The sequence below is a fragment of the Peromyscus leucopus genome, chromosome 23 (assembly GCF_004664715.2).
Source record: "Peromyscus leucopus breed LL Stock chromosome 23, UCI_PerLeu_2.1, whole genome shotgun sequence".
In the NCBI taxonomy this organism is placed as follows: domain Eukaryota; kingdom Metazoa; phylum Chordata; class Mammalia; order Rodentia; family Cricetidae; genus Peromyscus; species Peromyscus leucopus.
Genome location: NC_051082.1, coordinates 30,860,967 through 30,881,126, shown reverse-complemented (window position 1 = coordinate 30,881,126; position 20,160 = coordinate 30,860,967). Strand labels below are relative to the sequence as shown.

At 49.8% G+C, this 20,160-nt stretch overlaps 1 long non-coding RNA gene across 1 annotated transcript; it reads left to right on the top strand.

Moving 5' to 3' along the window:
- Positions 1 to 4,149: 4,149 nt before the first annotated feature.
- Positions 4,150 to 8,753, top strand: LOC114699126. The gene is made up of 3 exons (XR_003735472.2): positions 4,150 to 4,560; positions 7,038 to 7,372; positions 7,966 to 8,753. It is a non-coding gene; the product is annotated as an uncharacterized LOC114699126 (long non-coding RNA).
- Positions 8,754 to 20,160: the final 11,407 nt, after the last annotated feature.

The window sequence follows — 20,160 nt, the reverse complement described above, 5'->3', positions numbered from 1 at the left end:
CTGTGGCTTCTCTAGAGCTTTAATCTAGATCACGGATGAGCTGGGGAGCAGGGGAGCCTTCCACATGGAGGACAGAGCGAAGGGATCCACAATCTCACATGGAGTGGAGTCCGGGAAAGGGAGTGGAGCCCTCTGGTGGAGAGAGGTGATCGTGCCAGGAGCTGCCCCAGGCTGGCCAGCTGACCGCTGTACAAACAAACAGATTTTTGGAGTTTTTCTGACTTGGAAATGTTTCCACAGGCTTTATCCATTGAAGTTTTAGATTTCAGAGCAGCTTTGGCTTCGGACTTTTGGATTAAGAGTGCTCAGCAGGTGCCTGGGTTTTCCAGGAAACTCGCCTTTGGGGGTACTATCCTGCACCCTAGAGTACTACCACTTAACTCTCTTGGTCCCATTATAGACATTTAGGATCCACAACGCACGCGCGCGCGCGCGCGCGCGCTCTCTCTCTCTCTAACAGCATCTCATTTATTTCTCCTAAAGTGCCAATGTATATTGGGCACATGACCAATCTTTTGACGGCACCTCTTTGCCTTAAACCTTTTTTTGGCGTTGGTGGTACCCAATCTTTACTGTCGTCGTCGTCGTCGTCGATGGCCAAATGTCTCCTTCTCCAGAAGCTAATTGGTGGGAGGCCCTGAGTTTGATCCTCTGCCAACAAGCAAACCCCACAGAAAGGATTACTGAATACAGTTCTCTAAGGATAGATGTTGTGGTTCAGGCAGCTGACCACACCCTAGTAGATGGCCGCACGCCCAGAAGTATATGGATAGCGCAAATCAGAGTTGATGGGCTTTTAAATTTAAAAAGCAGAAAAGGTCATGAAGTTGACTGTATGAGGAGGTGAGCGTGAGTCCAGGTGGAGTTAAGGGTAAAAATAATTATCAAAGTACATAGTATAAAATTCTAAAGGGTTAATAAAGATTTATTTAAAAAAAATACTCTCATGAGAGGTTTGTTTTATTTTGTTGTTTTGGATTTTGAGACAGGGTTTCACTGTGTATCCCTGGCTGTCCTGGATCTCACTCTATACTCCAGGCTGGCCTCGAACTCGCAGAGATCCGCCTGCCTCTGCCTCCAAGGTGCTGGGATTAAAGGCGTATGCCGCCGCCGCCACCACCACCACCCAATTGAGAGATTATTTTTTAACAGGATAGTGTCCTTTTATGTTCTAAGCTTGTTTGAGGCAAACAGACTATGTTGCAAACTAACTGAGGAAATGTGGTGTGGAGAGTTGGTGGCAGTATCATTTAGCTAATAAAACTAATGTCACGTCAGCATCAAAGGACTCAATCATTTTGATTAGAGTAGATAGAATTGGAAGGGTTGCCCTGACTTTGGGAAATGGCGTTGACTCGAAATTCCACGCAAATGTGCAAGGGGTCCAGGATCAAGTCAGGCTTCCGGGCCGCCTCTCTGAGGGGGTCTGTCCAGTGGCAGAGGAGCTGGGAAATATCCCCACGGGTTCCAAATCTGTGCCAACCAATTTCAAATTTAAAAAGGGGAGAGCCTGGAGAGAGAGGTGGCTCAGTGGCTTAGAGCACTGGCTGCTTTTGCAGAGGTCCTAGGTTCAATTCCCAACACCTACACGGTGGCTTACAACCTAACTCAAGTTCCAAGGGATCCCACACCCTCTTCTAACTTCTTCAGATGCCAGATATGAACGTGGTGCACATACATACATGCAGGCAAACTATTTATTCATATAAAATAAATCTTTTTTAAAAATTAGCTGGGGTGGTGGTGCACACCTTTAAAACTCGCACTTGGAAGGCAGAGGTAGTGGGTCTCTGAGAGTTCAAGGCCAGCCTGGTCTATATAGTGAGTTCCAAGACAGATAGAGCTACATAGTGAGATTCTGTCTCAAACACAAAACAAAACTTTCAATAATAAAATTAACGTATATTGGATGTGTACAGATTTTGTCTTGCTGGTTTTTATTTACACTGTGTTAGTCTTTACAAGAAATCCGGAGATGGTTGAACATGGGAGGGTTGTATTGGATCTTTAAGGGTCACACAAGGGACTTGAGCATCTCTGAGGGCAGGATCTCCAAACCAGTCCCCTAGCCTGAGGGGCGGTTGGACGACAGAGCTCTGGAAAGCGGTTTGTGGCCACACAGCGCCACCTACTGCTCATTCCCGGAGTAAAGAACAGCCCCGTGTGAAATCAAGGAGGAGCGGTGGACTCCCAGCCCAGGAGAACGAGAGAAGTGTGGCTGTGCCAGTTTGTCCTGTGACTTGTCAGCATAATGACCCCTCAAAGGACTGGCTGCATCTACAAATGTCTGCCCACCGGGAGCCACCCGACAAAATGGGAGGCTGGAGTCACATGCTGACTCACAGACAAGACTCTCCTGAGGCTGGGCCTGTGTGCTCTGGGGGTCAAGAGCCGACTGAATCAGAAACACCAAGGAGAAAGTGGCCTTCTCCTTAATTATTCTAGGAACCGACACTCCTAGGCACCAAGCTGTCTAGGGACGGGCGAGGAGCCTGGGCTATGACAAGCCTATTGCTCGCTGACTCACAGACAGGCACCTCTCCTAGCAAGCCTTTCCAGAGAAGACTCTCAGGAGCCGAGGGAGGGGCGTTTTAAGGCCTCCCTTACCCGGCCCATGTGACCAAGTCAGGGCTTTCCAGAGTAGGCGAGGCATCTTGGTGGCTGAGGCAGAGATGGCAGCCGGCCACTGTACAGGCAATGCTAGCTTAATTAGCAATGTATCATCCCGGAGGGCCGTATTCAGTGACTCCCACTCAGCTTTCTGTGTCTGCTGTCAGAGGTCCAGATGTCAGGGCTGGGGAGGGCTGGGGAGGGCTGGGGAGGGCTGGGGAGGGCTGGGGAGACCCAGCTTCACACTAAACACCTGTCGGGCATTTTGCAGGTGGAACCAAACAATAAACGGGCCACTGAATCCTTGAGCTGCTCAAATATAAGAATACTGGGATACACAGACACTCCCTTACAGGGCGAAGAAACAGCATGTGGGGTCTGCTGGAGGGAGCCCCCCAAGAGGGATCGTTCGGCCTCAGTGGCCCAGAGCAGCCGAGTGAGGGTGCTCAGCCTCTCTGGGTTCCTGTCAGACTCCATGTCACATCGGAGTAAGGTACAGACAGGCATCTCAAGCCACCAGTGAGTTCCCTGTCTGCAAGGATCCCTAACAGCTCACCCACAGCAAAACCAGCCTTGTAACATGCGACCCCAGAACTTGGTCCCTAACTTAGAGTGGTCCACTGGAGGGCGGCTCCACCCGATGGGGTGAAAGCCAGACACACTCGGGAGGAACTCTCCTTCAAGTTTGGAATCTGGCTCTTCTCCCTAGTGACATGCAACCTGACGCTCTTTCATGACCCTGGGGACAGCAGCGATCACAGCTCCCAGTTGGTCACTCGGGGTCACAGCTACACGCCACTGCTGTGGGTTTCTTCGAGGCGTGTAGATCACAGTATTTTCCACTTAAGGCATGCCAACGTGCTGTAGATTTATTGAGGCACAGTCTGGTCATTGAGTATTTTCCACTTAAGGCATGCCAACGTGCTGTAGATTTATTGAGGCACAGTCTGGTCATTGCTTAAGAAGCAGCCGTAGATGCTAACGGATAGTGAGAGTAGATTGGGTGCTAGATCCAATTCGCTCAGGTTTTTCAAGACAGGGTTTCTCTGTGTAGTCCTGGCTGGCCTGGAACTCTCTCTGTAGACCAGGCTGGCCTCGAACTCTGAGACCTGCCTGCCTCGGCCTCCTGAGTGCTGGGATTAAAGGCGTGGCCACCACTGCCCGGCTCTTATAGCCACTCTACACGGGAGGACACTTGGATGCACATAGCGGAAACCTCCTGTAGGGGAACCAGGACCTCAACACCACCCATCTGGCTAAAGCTTGTTAAAGCTGTCTGTTCCACTTAAGTCTAAGGTGAACGTGAGGGCGTGGCCTGGTGGGATAAGAACCAAGCAGCCCTAGTAACAGTGGGTCGGTGGGGAGGTACCCTTTTCATGATCTTTCTTTCCTCTTTGTATAGACATCTTTGCACATTTCCCTCATGTCTGGATTCTTATTTTGTTTACTTATTTGTTTTTTGGGGGGGGACAGAGAGAGCAGTCTATTTGTGTAAAGCAGTGGGCAGCTTCCAGCTTCCGGTTGCCTGCTCTTCCGGTTGCCTGCTGCGCCCATCTCCGCAGCCGCAGCCGGGCGACCCAGTGGCTTGTTCAGGGCGGTCTGTTTGCTGATCGCAAACAAGGGCCCTGCCGGGGACGTCAGGGGAGCAGCTGCTGGGTGTCAGGGAAGCTTGAGTGCGGTTTGTAAAGTAAACGGACTCTAATTTGGACAAATACGGCCGGGGCCTGGGACCCGGGACCGATAAAGCAGCTAGGAAGTGTTGACCTGGAGGGAACCATGTCTCCAGGCCCCGGTGGGCAACGGGAGTGGCCCAGGAATGTGCGGCAGTGCCTCGGCGGTCTGCTCCCTCCCGGCGGCGGGACAATAGCCCACAGCCATTTGACACCTCTGGCGTGAAACGTTCCATTTGCAGAAACGGGCAGAGCTGGAAGGGGGTGGTGCTTGCTGGAGGTATGAAGTGTTTGTTTACAGTTACGTCACCTTGTAGGAACGCAAGTTCTTCCAGGTTTGAGGCTTAACATCCCTACCCTAGAGCCCAGGCAGGCATGGAGCATCACTTAAACATCCATTTTTTTCCCTTTATAGTCTGTGTGTGTGTGTGTGTGTGTGTGTGTGCGTGCGTGCGCGCCTGTGTCTATGTGTAGAATTGTCAAAGGGGAATGGAATTTTACAGGGAAAAACCAGAGAGCACGGTGCCTGGTCCAGAATTAATGCTCACTAAATGGCAGCTGACAGTGTTTCAGCTTTATTATCCACAAGTATTCATTCAACAGACAGAGTTTGCAGCAGAGACATACCCCCCTTCTCTGCAACGCTGCTCCCTGATGAGCAGCACCCCGACATCTGGCAGTGGTACTCAGTAACTGACTCGCCCAGCACCAGGGGGGTGGTCTCAGCTGTGGGGTGAGGCTGCTGTGCCCGGCCGTCAAGCTTTGTTACTCTCCAGATATCTGGCCGCGGTCAGGCTTCAGCCCAAACTGGAGTTTGGCTCAGATTCCGAAGCCCAGCTACCTCACCTCCTTCAGACTCCGGAACTAGCAGCTCCCAGGACAGGTCCCTACACCACCCACTCACCAGGACCGGAGGCATCGGCCGCATGTGGGGGTGACCTGTGCTGGGCCGGCAGGCACAGGTCCCCTTGGAGGCCTGGGAAGTTGGCTGGTTCCAGAGCTGCTTCTTTCTGTCCTAGTGGACCGACCATGGAGGTGGTCCTAAGAACTGAGTCGCGTGGTAACTCTGACCTTGGGCTAATGCTGCCCGCTTAGCAGATGTAGCCCCTTGTACATCAAATTTGCCCCTCTCCGTGGCCAGCTTGGTCTTCTGCCTGACTACAGAGCCACTCTGGGAGCAGGAACTAAGGACCATCTCAAGCTCAGTCTGTGGTCTGTGCCACGGGTCTGCCCATCCTCCCTCCCTCCCGTGGAATAAGCATAGGGTACTGACCCTACCAGACCAACGCCGTGTGGTTCTGGGCACCATGAACAAGCCCCGGTGCTGGAGTGGAAGAGAGGAGGAGCCCGTGGCCGGCAGAGGCGGCACAACTTTTAGTAGAGAAAACAAAATAGGACTGAACTTCCAGCTACTCAAAGCTGAAGAGGGAAGATTACAAGTTCAAGGCCAGCTTGCACAACTTAGAAAGACCTTCTTAAAAATGAAAGTGAAGCTGGGCAGTGGTGGCGCACGCCTTTAATCCCAGCACTCGGGAGGCAGAGCCAGGCGGATCTCTGTGAGTTCGAGGCCAGCCTGGGCTACCAAGTGAGTCCCAGGAAAGGCGCAAAGCTACACAGAGAAACCTTGTCTCGAAAAACAAAAAAACAAAACAAAACAAAACAAAAAAAAGAATCCTGTGGCCTCCCAGGCACCTGTCCTTCCCTGTCATCGTCCCCCACCCCCACCCCATAGGACAGCTGATTTATTTATTTTGCATTGTAGACCATGCTGGCCTCGAACTCACAGCAACCGGCCTGCTTCTGCCTCCTGAGTACCAGGATTAAATGTGGGGACCACCACACCTGGCAGCCAGAGGGAAGAGCTAAGAATGAGGGTGAGACCCAGGTTCCGAGCAGGTGCCCTGTGGAGAACATGAGAGTGAGACCCGGGTTCTGAGCAGGTGCCCTGTGGAGAACATGAGAGTGAGACCCGGGTTCTGAGCAGGTGCCCTGTGGAGAAGGTGAGGATGAGACCCAGGTTCTGAGCAGGTGCCCTGTGGAGAACGTGAAGATGAGACCCGGGTTCTGAGCAGGTGCCCTGTGGAGAACGTGAAGATGAGACCCGGGTTCTGAGCAGGTGCCCTGTGGAGAACGTGAGGGTGAGACCCGGGTTCTGAGCATGTGCCCTGTGGAGAATGTGAGGGTGAGACCCGGGTTCTGAGCAGGTGCCCTGTGGAGAACATGAGAGTGAGACCCGGGTTCCGAGCACGTATAGAATGTGAGGATGACCCTGAGACCAGGTTTCGAGCATCTGCGGTGCACAGAAAGCTCAGCTAGATAGAATGAGCGCTCCGTTTGTTTCTGATTGGCCTCAGTTTCCCCAGTGTCCAGCATAGGCTCACACACAGAGGAGCTGCAGGGGGAGAATGCACTGTCGTCGGCAGGGAAAGGAGGGGGGAGGGAGGGAGGGAGGAGAGAGGGATGGAGAGAAAAAGTCCTCTACCATCTACCACACATCTATGCTTTACACCTCCTTGTTCAGACAAAAGGACATCCCTGGGCCACAAGGTTAAGGCCAAAGGCGCTTGCTTTCCTGAGTAAGCATGGCCCAGCTGGGGTCAAGACCAGACCTCCTGGTGGCTGATCGGATCCGCCCCTTGCCCCACGGCATATGAAAACTTGACGATCCACACGCCACTTGATGACTTCAGCTAAGTCCAGTTGACTCCACCTGGAGTAACTGAACTTCTGTGGCTCTCTTGTTTGTTTCTTTGGTAGCTCGTGTTTGCCCAGGGAAAGTCAACGTCGTGAAGATACGGAGTCTCCGCGGAAGGCCTCGCTGCATCCGCGTGCTGATAAGCGTGCGAGAATGCTTATTTCATCAACCCGAGTGAGGGTCACCCATCGGTGTGTTCTCCAGAGCCGCCCCCTGGCCGTGGGCCCCAAAGAAGGAAGTGGTCCCTGACATGTGGCCATCCGATCTCAGTGGAAGCCCCTGGAAACACTGTCTCCCTCATTCTCGAGAGGCCTCTGTGACCAGACACACGAACCTCGGGGAGTGGCCCAGCCGGTACGTGGTTCTGCACAAGTATATCCAGCAACCCTCAATCAAGGTTTGTTGAGTGAATAAATGAACCCACATCCATCTACCTACAATATTCACACTCTGTCTGCTTTATCTTTTTGTCAGATTTTAGAAACTTTTTTTCCCCTTTTCATTGCTGGGGACCAACCCAAGGCCTTGTGCATGCCACGCAAGCACTCTATTCCTGAGCTAGACCCCAGACTGCATTGCCATTTGGAAGGTGTTCTATTCTCAGTCACTAGGGTGACAATGTCATCAGATAGACCAAAGCAGCTCAGACAGGAACTTCTGCCAGGGGTGGTGGCATACAATCACAGCACTTGGGAGGCAGAGCCAGGCAGATTTTGGGGCCAGCCTGGTCTACAGAATGGGACTCTGTCTCAAAACAACCAACCAACCAACCAAGAGCAGAAATGAACAAGCAGGGTTTTGTTTTTGTTTTTGGCTCTGGTATTTGGGCCCCATCAAGCACACTAACGGCAGAGAGAGGGTTGCATGGTCAATCAGCTAATTTGCATTTCAGATTCTGAAGCAACAAAAAGATAAGCAAAGCGGAACTGCACACAGCACAGCCCCTGTTCCTGCCGGGCAGGTGACCAAGTGCGGTGTCTTGTTTTCCAGGTCAGAGCTGTGGAGCCAGCCGGTGGAACAGTAAGCGGGCTCTGGCGATGGAGCTTCCTGGGGCTCCCTGGCTTTTCTCACAGACTAAACAGAGCCGAAGCCAGCGTGCAGCTTCATGAAGACCCCAAAAGGTTCCAAGCTGGCGAGGCCCAGGCAGGCTGCCAGCTGCTGATGGCTGGCTTCCCAAAAGGACTTGCTGGCACCTGCTGCATGGGTGGGTAGCCCCTTCCCAGTGAGCCAGAGGAAACACGCCCAGGAGAGCTACCTGGAACACCTGGGCACAGCAGCTGCCAGCCCGGCTTCCCCAGCATCCAGCTGTTTATTATATCCTTAGCCTCGGGAAGTGTCTGAGAGGTCATTTCCACTGGTGGAGGCAGTACGCAGCCAGGACCAGTGATTGGGAGAGTGATGGACAGCCCTGTTAACACTCGAAATGAGTTTCAAGGACTGGAGGAAGAGGCAGGGGAATGGTACTGCGAGTTGGACCTGCTGGGACGTGGCGAGTGTTGCACTTTCCCCTCCTGGCTGGCTCCAAAGCCATTTCTTGAAAGGTTATGCAAATATAATTAGCCACCCGCAGGGCCATCAGTAATCTGTTGGGCACACCTGGCTTTGTCCCAGCTCATTCTTAATAACCACGAGTCTATTCTCAGCTTCTATAGGAGCCATGTTTTAAAGTTCCACCCATTAATTACTTCCCAGTACAGTTTTGCTTTCTGAGGGTCCTGGGGATCAAACCCAGGGCTTTGCATAATTACTCTGCAATCAAGCTTCATTCCCCAGTCTGAGTTCATGTGTTTTTGTTTTGTTTTGGTTTGGTTTTGGTTTTTCAAGACAGAGTTTCTCTGTGTAACAGCCTTAGCTGTCCTGGAACTCACTCTGCAGCCCAGGCTGGCCTCGAACTCACAGAGATCCACCTGGCTCTGCCTCCCCAGGTGCTGGGACTAAAGGTATGAGCCACCACCTCCCGACTAACTTTTTATTTCTGTTTGAGTTGTTTTCATTGAAAACTGACTTTTCCTCATTTAGGCTCAAAATTGAGTCTTTATATTGAAAAAGTGGAATAGAGCACCAGCCTAAATAGAATTGTATCATTTGCAAACAGCTATCTCTAAACACGGACTTCAGCAAACACACCACGGAAATTATGTCTGTTCTCCAGTGGGGCCCTGGAAGCCACTGAGACGTTCAGCCTAAGTGAGTCTGCTCTGTGAATCGATTAGTAGAGTTAAAACAACCTTACTGATCTCAGGTGGACACGGGGCAGATCTTCTATCCCTTTTGGTTTGGGGTCCAGCAACAGGTGTGTGGCAGTGGAGCACCCTGGGACATGCCCCACCCAGATCTGGGCATCTCGAAGACAGGACAGCTCAGCTGGGGCAGCGCCCGGAAGTCCCTGTCCCGTGACAACCAACAAGTGACAACCGGCATGCAAATCTCTTGAAATGGAGCAGGAAAGGATGCTAAAGGCCCACACAAAGCAAACTAAACAAACCGTGACCTCCAACAGCAAAAGTCAGGACCTGACGGCCCCCAGAGATCAAGGACTCATCCTTGAAACCGGAAGCAGCCTTTCACCCTGCCCAGCTCTCTGCTACCCTCGAGGTTCACCTGCAGGAGTGGTACTTCATCCCTTAGGTTCTGGCGACATCTACTGACAGACACTGTTACTACGTAGGTGAACTTTTAAAGCTGTGAGAACAGCGTCCACACAACAGCGAGGGGAGGGGGTGGGAGGGGGTGGGGTGGTTAATCCACAATCCTCACCTGCCTTTGGGCACCTTTAGCTTCCAAAAACAGGATGTATTACCTAAGAAGCGTCCCTACCAAAATACCGTTCCTCAGGCTGGGAGTGCGCTGGGTGACGACAGCCCCTGCTTAGCACGCAAGAGGCCTTTGGTTCATTCCCCAGCTCGAAAACCAAATAAAACCAACCAATCAAACAGTGAAGGTCCTCACCTCAGTGTCGACACACCTTGGTAGAGGCCAGCCACAAAGGGTCAGCTCTGGGTGACCCTCCTGGAACTTTACTGGAGAGGATGTAGATCTGTTCCCACTCAGTGGAGAGCCGGCCTTGGTGTTATTCCGTGCAGGGGGCTGGGATATGAGGTCGGATGAACGTCCCACAGACAAGCCAGTCCACATCCCTGCTGGTCCCATGGCCTCTTGCCAGGTACTCATTGACGTACGAGCACACTGGCATCAGCACGGGGGGGGCCCCCCTCTGCCTCATCGCAGAGGAGATGGTGTTTAAAGCAGACATTCATTGATTCACTCAACAAGTAGGAGCCGAGGGCTTCTGTGTCTTGGCACTACGCTACCAACAAGGCAAAGAGGCTCTCGGAATGTCAATGGTGTGAGGCCTGGTCGTGCAAGGGCAAACAGCAAGTGATGGACACTTCCTGGTAGTTGTACTGTTTGAAGGGAAGCAACCGTGTGTGTGTGTGTGTGTGTGTGTGTGTGTGTGTGTGTGTGTGTGTGTGTGTGTTTTAATAGTCAGAGGCTGGTGTGGAGGGGTCTCCTGGGGTGTGGGATGGGATGGGGAGTGTTCCTACCTAACCCTAAGGAGCCAGCTGGGTCAGGGAAGGCCTTGCCTACAGCAGTGTCCTTGAGGAAGGGGAAACCTCAGAGTGCAGTGGAGACAGAATAAAGGCGTGGGAGCTGAGCTGAGCAGACCAATTGTGTCGGTAAAGCCCTGAGATGCATGTCTGGGGCACTTCTATACAGAAGAACCAGACATGTCCTGTTTATGTTGCTGGAGCGCGATTTCAAGTTTCATTTCATCTTTGCCCCAGATGAAACTCCAATGGGATAGAGATGACGAGCATTTCCGTTGTTGTGGCTTGCTACAGAGGAATTAAGTCATAGATTGTATTTAGTTTAAAAATGGTAGGATTTTTTTTTTTTTTTATTTTTAATGTGTGTCTCCGAGGTATAGGAAATTGTGAGCTACACAATGTGGCTGCAGGGGATAAAGCTCTGTAGGAGCAGGAAGTGCCCTTGGCCTCCGTCCTAAGAACTAAATTATTCATTTGTTTGTTGAGACAGGATTTGGCTGTGAAGCTCTGGCTGTCTTGGAACTCACTATATAGGCCAGGGCTGGCCTTGAACTCACAGAATTCCATCTGCCTCTGGAGTGCTGAGAGTCCCAAGATAACCTGTGCGCAGGTGAGGCCAGTTGGGTGAAGCCACGAGGTGGCGCTGTAGACTCAAAAATGACCAATGTCCTTGTCAGGGATGTGTAAACTTCTAAAACACTCTTATCTAAAATATTTGCACACCTTTAATGTCAGCACTTGGGAAGTGGAGGCAGGAGGCTATCTGTTCAAGGCAAGTGTAGTCTACACAGCAAATTCCAGGACAGCCAGGGCGACACAGAGACCCTGTCTCAATACCAGAAGGAGGAAAAACACCAAAGTCACCAGAATGGACGGGAGCACTCTTAGAAGAGCGGCTGTGACTGGATCCTGAGCGTGCTCAGAATAAACTTGGTGTCTGGTTATCATGTGATGCTTGCCCTAGCAATCTACATATGGTTAAAAAGAGGAAGATGGAGGAGAAAGCAGGACTGTTTAGAAGCAGCCGCGGACCCATTCTGTGGCTACTAACAGAAGCAGCATGGGGCCCCAAGAAGCAGAAGAGGACCCTAAAAAGCACGTGCTCTTTCTGTAAAAAGGAAACTTTTATTTTTAAAAATGACTCTGAATTGTGTGTGTCTGTGTCTGAGAAGGTCAGAGGCATGATCAGATCCCCTGCAGCTGGAGTTACACACAGGCAGTTGTGGGCAGCCTGATGGGGGTGCTGGGAACTGAACCCTGGCTGTCCTGGAATTCCCTCTGTAGACCAGGCTGGCCTTGAACTCAGAGATCCACCTGACTCAGCCTCCTTAGTGTTGGGATTAAAGGTGTGTGCCACTATGCCTAGCTTGATTGAACATTCTTGGGTTCTGAGGCAGGAGGATCACAAATTCAAAGGCAGCTTGGGCTACATCCAGTTTGTGAGGAACCCCTCCCCCATCTCAACATGAAACTACCTACCTTCACCCCTCATCCAGGAAACTTCCCCTTGCAACAGATGGAGACCATTACAGAAAATCACAACCAATCAAAATGCAAGGTTGTGGAGCCCAGTCCCAAGGGACACATCAACACGACTCCTGTACCTAAGGCTCAGGGATCACTGAGGAAGAGGGACATAAACATTGTGTGGGCCAGAGGGACAGGGAGTCTGCTGTGAGGCTGTGGCTCCTAGAAACGTCGGAGAAGCTACACCATGAAGTCTCACCAACATGGCTGCCTAAGTATGACCCAAGCAAGGGTGACGTCAATAGATGTGTCAAAGTGGATGGAGCCTGGGGAGCTCATGAGGCTTCAACCTGAGATAAAGAATTACAGGTAACTAAGGGATGCTGGAAGCAGGAGAAATAGTCTTCCCAGGGTAGGTTATCCAGCAAATCGGCCCTGAAAACATACAAACCTATGAGCTATATATAACATAACTAATATATAATACACGTTAAATATACATATATATACACATACATATGCACATGTGTGCATACACATTATATACATATACCCTAGCTGTCCAGGAACTCAACCTATAGACCAGGCTGGCCTCAAACTCACAGAGATCCGCCTGGCTCTGCCTCCCGAGTGCTGGGATTAAAGGCGTGCGCCACCACCACCTGGCCATATATTCGGACTGATCAGGTTGTACTTTCACATTTAAAGATATTTATATATTTACACACAACACAACAACAAAAAAACAAACACACACATATAATAACAATTAAGAGGAAAGAGGCCATGAATTTGAAAGAGAATGTGTGTGTGTGGGGAGCGTAACATGGGAAGCATTGGAGGGAGGAAAGGGAAGAGAGGAAATAATGTAATTATATTACAGTCTCAAAAAAGAAAAGCTATCTACCTTGTAAGGTTGTTCACAAATGGCACACAATTTTTGTTTGTTTGATCAGCATTTGGGCACACCTATTTGTTGGAGATTATTATTATTATTATTATTATTATTATTATTATTATTATTATATTTTTGGGTTTTTTCAAGACAGGGTTTTGGTGCCTGTCTTGGATCTCCCTCTGTAGCCCTGGCTGTCCTGGAACTCACTCTGTAGACCAGGCTGGCCTCAAACTCACAGAGATCTGCCTGGCTCTGCCTCCCGAGTGCTGGGATTAAAGGCGTGCACCACCACCGCCAGCTTGGGGAATATTATTTTAAGTGTGTAACTTTTGTTTATGTTGCATTTGTTTGACTCTGTGAAGCTGTGTTACTTTGTCTGTCTAAAAATGAATGGCCAATGGCAAGGCAGGAGAAAGGATAGGCAGGGCTGGCGGGCAGAGAGAATAAATAGGAGAAATCTGGGAGGAGAGGAAAAAAGAGCAGGAGAAGGAGGCCTCCAGGGGTTAGCCACTCAGCTACCCAGCTACACAGCCACCTACAGCCAGCTACACAGCAAAGCCATGGAGTAAGAAATAATGAACTGGGCTACCAAGTGAGTTCCAGGAAAGGCACAAAGCTACACAGAGAAACCCTGTCTCGAAAAACAAAAAAAAAAAAGAAAAAAAAAAAAAAAAAGAAAAAAAAAGAAATAATGAAAAGTACACAGAAATAGAGAAAGGAAAAATCCCAAAGGCCAAAACTAGACAGGATAATTCAAGTTAAGTATAGCTGGCTAGCAACAAGCCAAGCTAAGGCCAGGCATTTATAATAAGCCTTCGTGTGTGATTTATTTGAGAGCTGGGTGGTAGACCCCCTCTAAAGAGCAAAAACAACCAACAGCACCTACTGGACCTTAATGTAAGTCCCCCAGCATGGAAACCCTGAGAAATCCCCTGCCTCTTCTCCATTAACTAGTGTAGCCCTCCACCTCTACCAGATTCTCGTTTGGTGGTTCCCTGTCCTCACAGGGAACCCCAGGTCCTCATGAACCATGGCACTGCTGGGGCCTGATGTTTGCCAGTCTACTCTTCTGCCTTGGCTGTGGGTTACATGTAAGTCAAGGCCAGGAATGTTGGCCCCAAACTCAGGACCCACCAAACCCAAACCACAGGAACCCGAAGGCCCAATCTCCATGGCCACTGCAGCCACCAACCCTGTGGAGCCTGTGAATGGGGCCCCTGAGCTGTGGAGGGGACAATAGTCTTTGTTCTCATGACTGTCTCATTGTGCTCCTGGCAGACAAAAACGAACAAAACGGTAGACCCCAGAGGTTTTCAGAAGGCTCTCCCTGCCCTGGCACGGACTCCAGGCATTACTGTGGACACCATAAGCCACCTGTTCCAGGAAACCTCCACACTGCCACACTCTAGTCCTTTCTAGATGACTTACAATGCCAAACAGCAGAAATGCCCGGCAAAAAGCCATTACGCCCTTGTGTTTAGAGAGTTCATCACAGACATGGCTGCTGTAGACCTACTCATCTGGTGCATGTCGGCGGAATGTGACTGTCCCCAATGCGCTCGCTCTGTGGTTATTGACACTAGAAGTGTGTAACCCTCCCGTGCGGTGTAGCTGGCACAGGGATCCAGTTGTTAATACTCTGATCCGCCTCTTGAAATCCTGCCCCTTACACGCCCTGTGTGTAAAAGGAAAAACTCCGCCCCTTCTTCTCTTCTGCTTCCTTCCCACGAGGCGTGCACCCTCGAACCCCCCTCTCTCTTCCTCGCTCTCCCTCTCCTTTCTGTCTTTTGTAGCTAGAGTTTTCCTACCTTGCCCACAGTCAGGACAAATCTCTGTCACCCGCCAGTCCCACAGCCGCTCAGACCCAACCAAGTAAACACAGAGACTTATTTTGCTTACAAACTGTATGGCCGTGGCAGGCTTCTTGCTAACTGTTCTTATAACTTAAATTAATCTATTTCCACAAACCTATACCTTGCCACGTGGCTCGTGGCTCACCGACATCTTTTCATGCTGCTTGTCAGGGTGGCGGCTGGCAGTGAGTCCTTCTGCCTTCCTGTTCTTTTAATTCTCCTCTCTGTTAGTCCTGCCTATACTTCCTGCCTAGCCACGGCCAATCAGGTTTTATTTATTGACCAATCAGAGCAACTTGACATACAGACCATCTCCCAGCACGGCCAAGTGCTGATTATCTCAGACACCTACACTCAGGCTCGTGGTCCTAATCATCCTCTATGCGGACCTGCTGGGTAAAACCAGGAGGAACCCAAAAACGGGCTCCCACAGCACATACAGAGCATCCCACAGCAGTCTTTTCCTATCGTTCTCTTCATCCTTCATTACGATAAACATTTCCATGCAGATGCAGCCTCTGGATTGTGAATGGCCACCCGCCGCCATGCCCAATGGAGTGGGTTGCCAGACAGTCCGCTGCTGCCTCTGCCCAGCATGCCAGCATGGTTCCCTGCACATGCGAGATACCTACCCTCAGCCACCCGCCCCCAAAATTCATAACACCAGTGCTGAGCAGAATAAGGCAGACCTAGTCTTGGGGAGCCCAAGGGGTGCAGGGGATGGTCATCACTCAATGACTAAAGTACCCTAGTGAGAACACAGGGTGCTTTGTGGGTATTGGGCACCCCCTAAGCTGAGGATGACTTCACAGAGGCCCTGGGCTCCATAGCCAAGCCTGAGCAACAACTTGCCTTCATGAGGTGCTGTGGGCCAGTGAGACCCACTCCTGCGGGTGATACACATGGAACAAAATCAGCACCAAGGCTGGCCCAGACCCGAGCAGTCCAGGGGACCCCTTTTCAGCCACAGCCAGGTTGTCAGATTGCTTTGTTTAGTTGAGGGTACAGGAAGGCAGAACGAGGTGGGCTCGGGGCACTGGAGACCTGTTAGCTCCCAGAGGCAGGGGCCAAGGTCTCTGGTGGCTTCTGTATCGTCCAGCCATTCCTCAAAACTGGTAAATGTTGGTCACACTAACTCCTCCATTCACTAAGCTTCTCTAGAGAAATCAGCCGCTCTTCATTTTCTCTTTCCTGTCTTTATCATTTTTTCTACCCCGCACACCCTTCCCAGTCTTTACTCACTTGGAGGCAAATTAAATGGTACGGAAATCCTCTTGGTGAGGAGGCGGCTTGAGATCCAGCTTCGAACAAAGAGAAATTTGCATGTCTTCAGTCCTGTGTAATTACCCATTTCCTCTTTCCGATTCCATCTTGAAAACAATTTCTGCAGGAGCTGTCTTTTCCTAGATAAGCACTTGAGGCAGTGAGGCTGCTGGGAAGACTCGGCCATATCTGTCAGACTCTTAGGGTCCACCAATTCTGGCCCTCAGCGATGTGGCCATGGAAGATTCAGAATACAGGCCCTACGGGATGGTTTCTGTAGCAGGAATCTTTTTTTTTTTTTATTTCTTTTTTTTCTTTTTCTGTAGTAGGAATCTTAAAAGTTCTTATTAATAAAATCAAACCCGAGGCCAGTTATTGGGGTCAATGCTGGTAGATCAGAGAGACAGAACAAGCCACAGCTACCTCACCTGGCCAACTTCTCAGCTGATCCTGTTTCCTCAGACTGGAAGCCTTTGAGTCCTCATATCCGAATGGCTCTCAGCTGAACTGTGCTGCTCAAAAGCCTGAATGCTTAACCAGCCAAATGCTTAACCAGCCAAATGCTTCTAGTTTCTGGTCCTCACGCCTTATATACCTTTCTGCTTTCTACCATCACTCCTGGGATTAAAGGCTCGCTTTCTGGGATTAAAGGCGTGAGTCACCATGCTTGGCTGTATCCTTGAACAGATGGATTTCTGCCTCTGGAATGCTAGGATTAAAGGTGTGAGTGCCTCCATTTTCTAGCCTTTGTATCTAGTGGCTGTTCTATCTCTGACCCCAGATAAGTTTATTAGGGTGCACAATATTTTGGGTAACACAATACCACCACAGGTTTCCTGTAGCTGTGGTTCTTATATATTTAATATTTATTAACCTTATGGGATATTCTTGCTGGTAAGTGGAATCAGTAATAATAATCCCAGCACTCCAGCATGTGGTTTGCTGTGTAACCTCAGCACATTGTTAGAAAGGCAATAAAAACTCATTAAGGAGAAACTTCAGCTCAAGAGAACAGAATCTCTGTGTGTGGGGTTGGGTGTGTGACATGGACGACACCTAACATTTCCAGTGACCTGGCTAAGGGGCCACCCCTAGGAAGGCAGGTTCACCTTAAGCCGCACTAAGGAGATTGGTGCAATGATTATTCCTTTAATGAGATTCTTTTCCTTCCCCAAATTCCCCAGCAACAGTCCCTAGGAGCTCAGCCACGGTAGGGTGGATGGAGTCCTAAGTCTCTCCCGTGGTTTTCTCTCAGATGCTGACCACAGCCTAGAGACGCTGTTCTGGTACTTTGGATTTCCTTATTCTCTCTCCAAAGTCCCCTGCTCTAGATTGCTCTCTGTGGCTGTGACCAACACCATGACCACAGCACTTGGGGTGGAGAGCGTTTATTTCAGCTTCATCAAGGGCTACAGCAGGACTCAGGGCTGGAACCTGGCGGCAGGGAGACCACAGGGGACCACTACTTCCTCTGGGCTTGTTCGGCAACCAGGAAAAACGCCTCACAGACACGTACACAGGCCAATCTGATGGAGGCAGAGCCTCAGTTGAGGCTCTCTCTCTTCCCAGAAGTCTCCAGTTTGTATCAAGCTGAGAAGAAACTAACTGGCCCACCCGCTTCCCTCCAGGCAGCTGACTCCAAGCTGGCTTGACCGAGAATATTTTTTTATTGTGGTTGTTGTGTTTTGTTTTTCGAGACAAGGTTTCTGTCCTGAACTCACTCTGTATGTATATCAGGCTGGCCTTGAACTCACAGAGATCCTCCTGCCTCTGCCTCCCGAGTGCTGCCCCTCCTCTTCTCTCCATTCTGCTTCTCAGGACAGATGTCACAGCTGATAAGATTAACAGTTCACCTGCCCCGAGTCTCCCCTCCCCTTCATTTTTTTATAAGATTTATTTATTTATTATGTATACAGTGTTTTGCCCACATGTGTTCCTGTGGGCCAGAAGAGGAACAAGATCTCATTATAGATGGTTGTGAGCCACCATGTGGTTGCTGGGAATTGAACTCAGGACCCCTGGAAGGGCAGCCAGTGCTCTTAACCACTGAGCTATTTCTTCAGCCCCTCCCCTCCTGTTCTTTAGGTAGAGTTTATCTTTTAAATTTTAATAAAATTATTCTTAGGCTACCATTTGAGTCTGTTCTTAAGTTCTTTTATTTATTTATTTACTTATCTATTTATTTATTTGTTTATTGAGATAGGGTTTCTCTGTGTAGCCCTGGCTGTCCTAGAACTCACTCTGTAGACAAGGCTGGCCTCAAACTCAGAGATCCACTTGCTTCTGCCTCCAGAATGCTGGGATTAAAAGTGTGCACCACCACTGCCTGGCTTAGATTCTTTTATTAGTGAGGCTAGGAACCCTGAGAGGAGGTCCTGATTTCTCTGGTATCATCTGACGAGTATAAAGAGACACCTCAAACTTCTGGTAACAACTTGAGTCACAAAGTCAGGATTAGGACTCAATTCTTCTAGAGTCAACTCCTACCTTATCATCAAATGAAAGCTACGGACTTGCTTGTCCCACTGCCGGCCCCCGATGGAGCCGCCTGCCGCCTGGTAACATCATGATCCAGAGGATCATTTTAAAAGCCAGAGCTGCAGTTTTGATGGGTCAGCTCCCTCTGATTGAGACCTGTGACTAGCTGCTTGCTCATAGACACACGGTTGCCTCCAGGGTTTTGCTGCACGATGTCCCCTGGTCACCCACATGCAGTTGTCTAAAGCTGCACCAGCATTGTCCTTGCGAAAACCTGTTCCTCTCCAGTCTCTAGGCAACAGAACTGGAAGTTATCCTCAGCTCACCGCACTCCCTCGTTCCTCAAAGAATGAAGACACTGGGTGTCTTGGTTGCCTTTCTGTTGTGATAAAACACCTTAATAAAGGTAATGCCGACAAGAAGGGGTTTATTCTACTCACAGTTGAAGGTTACAGTCCATTGTTGGGTGGGGGTGCGGGCGTGGAGGGGGTGGGGTCCAATGCAACAGGAACTTGAAGCAGCTGGTCACCTCACATCCACTGCTAGGAAAGAGAGAGCCATGAACTCTTTCTTATGCGTGCTCAACTCCATTTCTCTTTTTCATGCCATCCAGGATCCCAGCCCAAGAAATGTTCCACCTACATCCAGGAAAGAGAAGCACCTGGGGCCCTCTGCTCCCAGGGAAGGTAAGGGAGGAAGAGGCAGATGGTAAAGGGTAGTGAGGACCAAAAAGAAAACAGAGAATTGGAGGAAGGAAGGGCAGGGAGAGGCTGGTTCAGGTGAGATTCAGGATGCTCCCTCTCCCCAGCTGCTACCTTAGAGCCCGAGAAGATTCCAGATCTGGATAGGAATGGGATGTCTGCATGTTAGAAGGGGAGGAAGGGCAGGGGAGGCAGAATCAGATGGCGGCTCCTATGACCTTCATTCACCACACCATGTCCCAGTCACATCTCTATGATCTGGGGACAACCGCAGGGTCTGACAGGCAGCCATCTATTCGTCCAGTGTTTAATAGTTATTGTATCTATTCTTGTTTAATATTTATCTATTCGTCCAGTGTTTAATAGTTATTGTATCCTATTCATCCAGTGTTTAATAGTTATTGTATCTATTCGTCCAGTGTTTAATAGTTACTGTATCTATTCGTCGTCCAGTGTTTAATAGTTATTGTATCTATTCATCCAGTGTTTAATAGTTATTGTATCTGTTCGTCCAGTGTTTAATAGTTATTGTATCTGTTCGTCCAGTGTTTAATAGTTATATTGTATCTGTTCGTCCAGTGTTAATATTTTGTATTTTCTAGTTTATAGTTATTGTATCTGTTCATCCTGGGTTTTATAGTTATTGTATCTGTTCGTCCAGTGTTTAATAGTTATTGCGAGTTTGACACACACCAAGCTCTGCGATATTAGACTGTCCTGCAGTGGGGTCAGGGGAAACAGACATCAAAGCCTCATGTGATCAGGACTTTAGGGAAATTATGAACAAAAGAGCCAGTAAGACCCGGGAGACAGGTTCCTGGGGATCTGAGGATGGTTTCAGGAGAAGGAATTCTGAGCCAGGCTGTGCAAGGTGATTTAGAACAATGAAGTCTGGGCACTGAAGAGACGGCTCTTGCAGAAGACCCGAGTTCAGTTTCCAGCACCCATGTCAGGCAGCTCACAACCACCAGTGACTC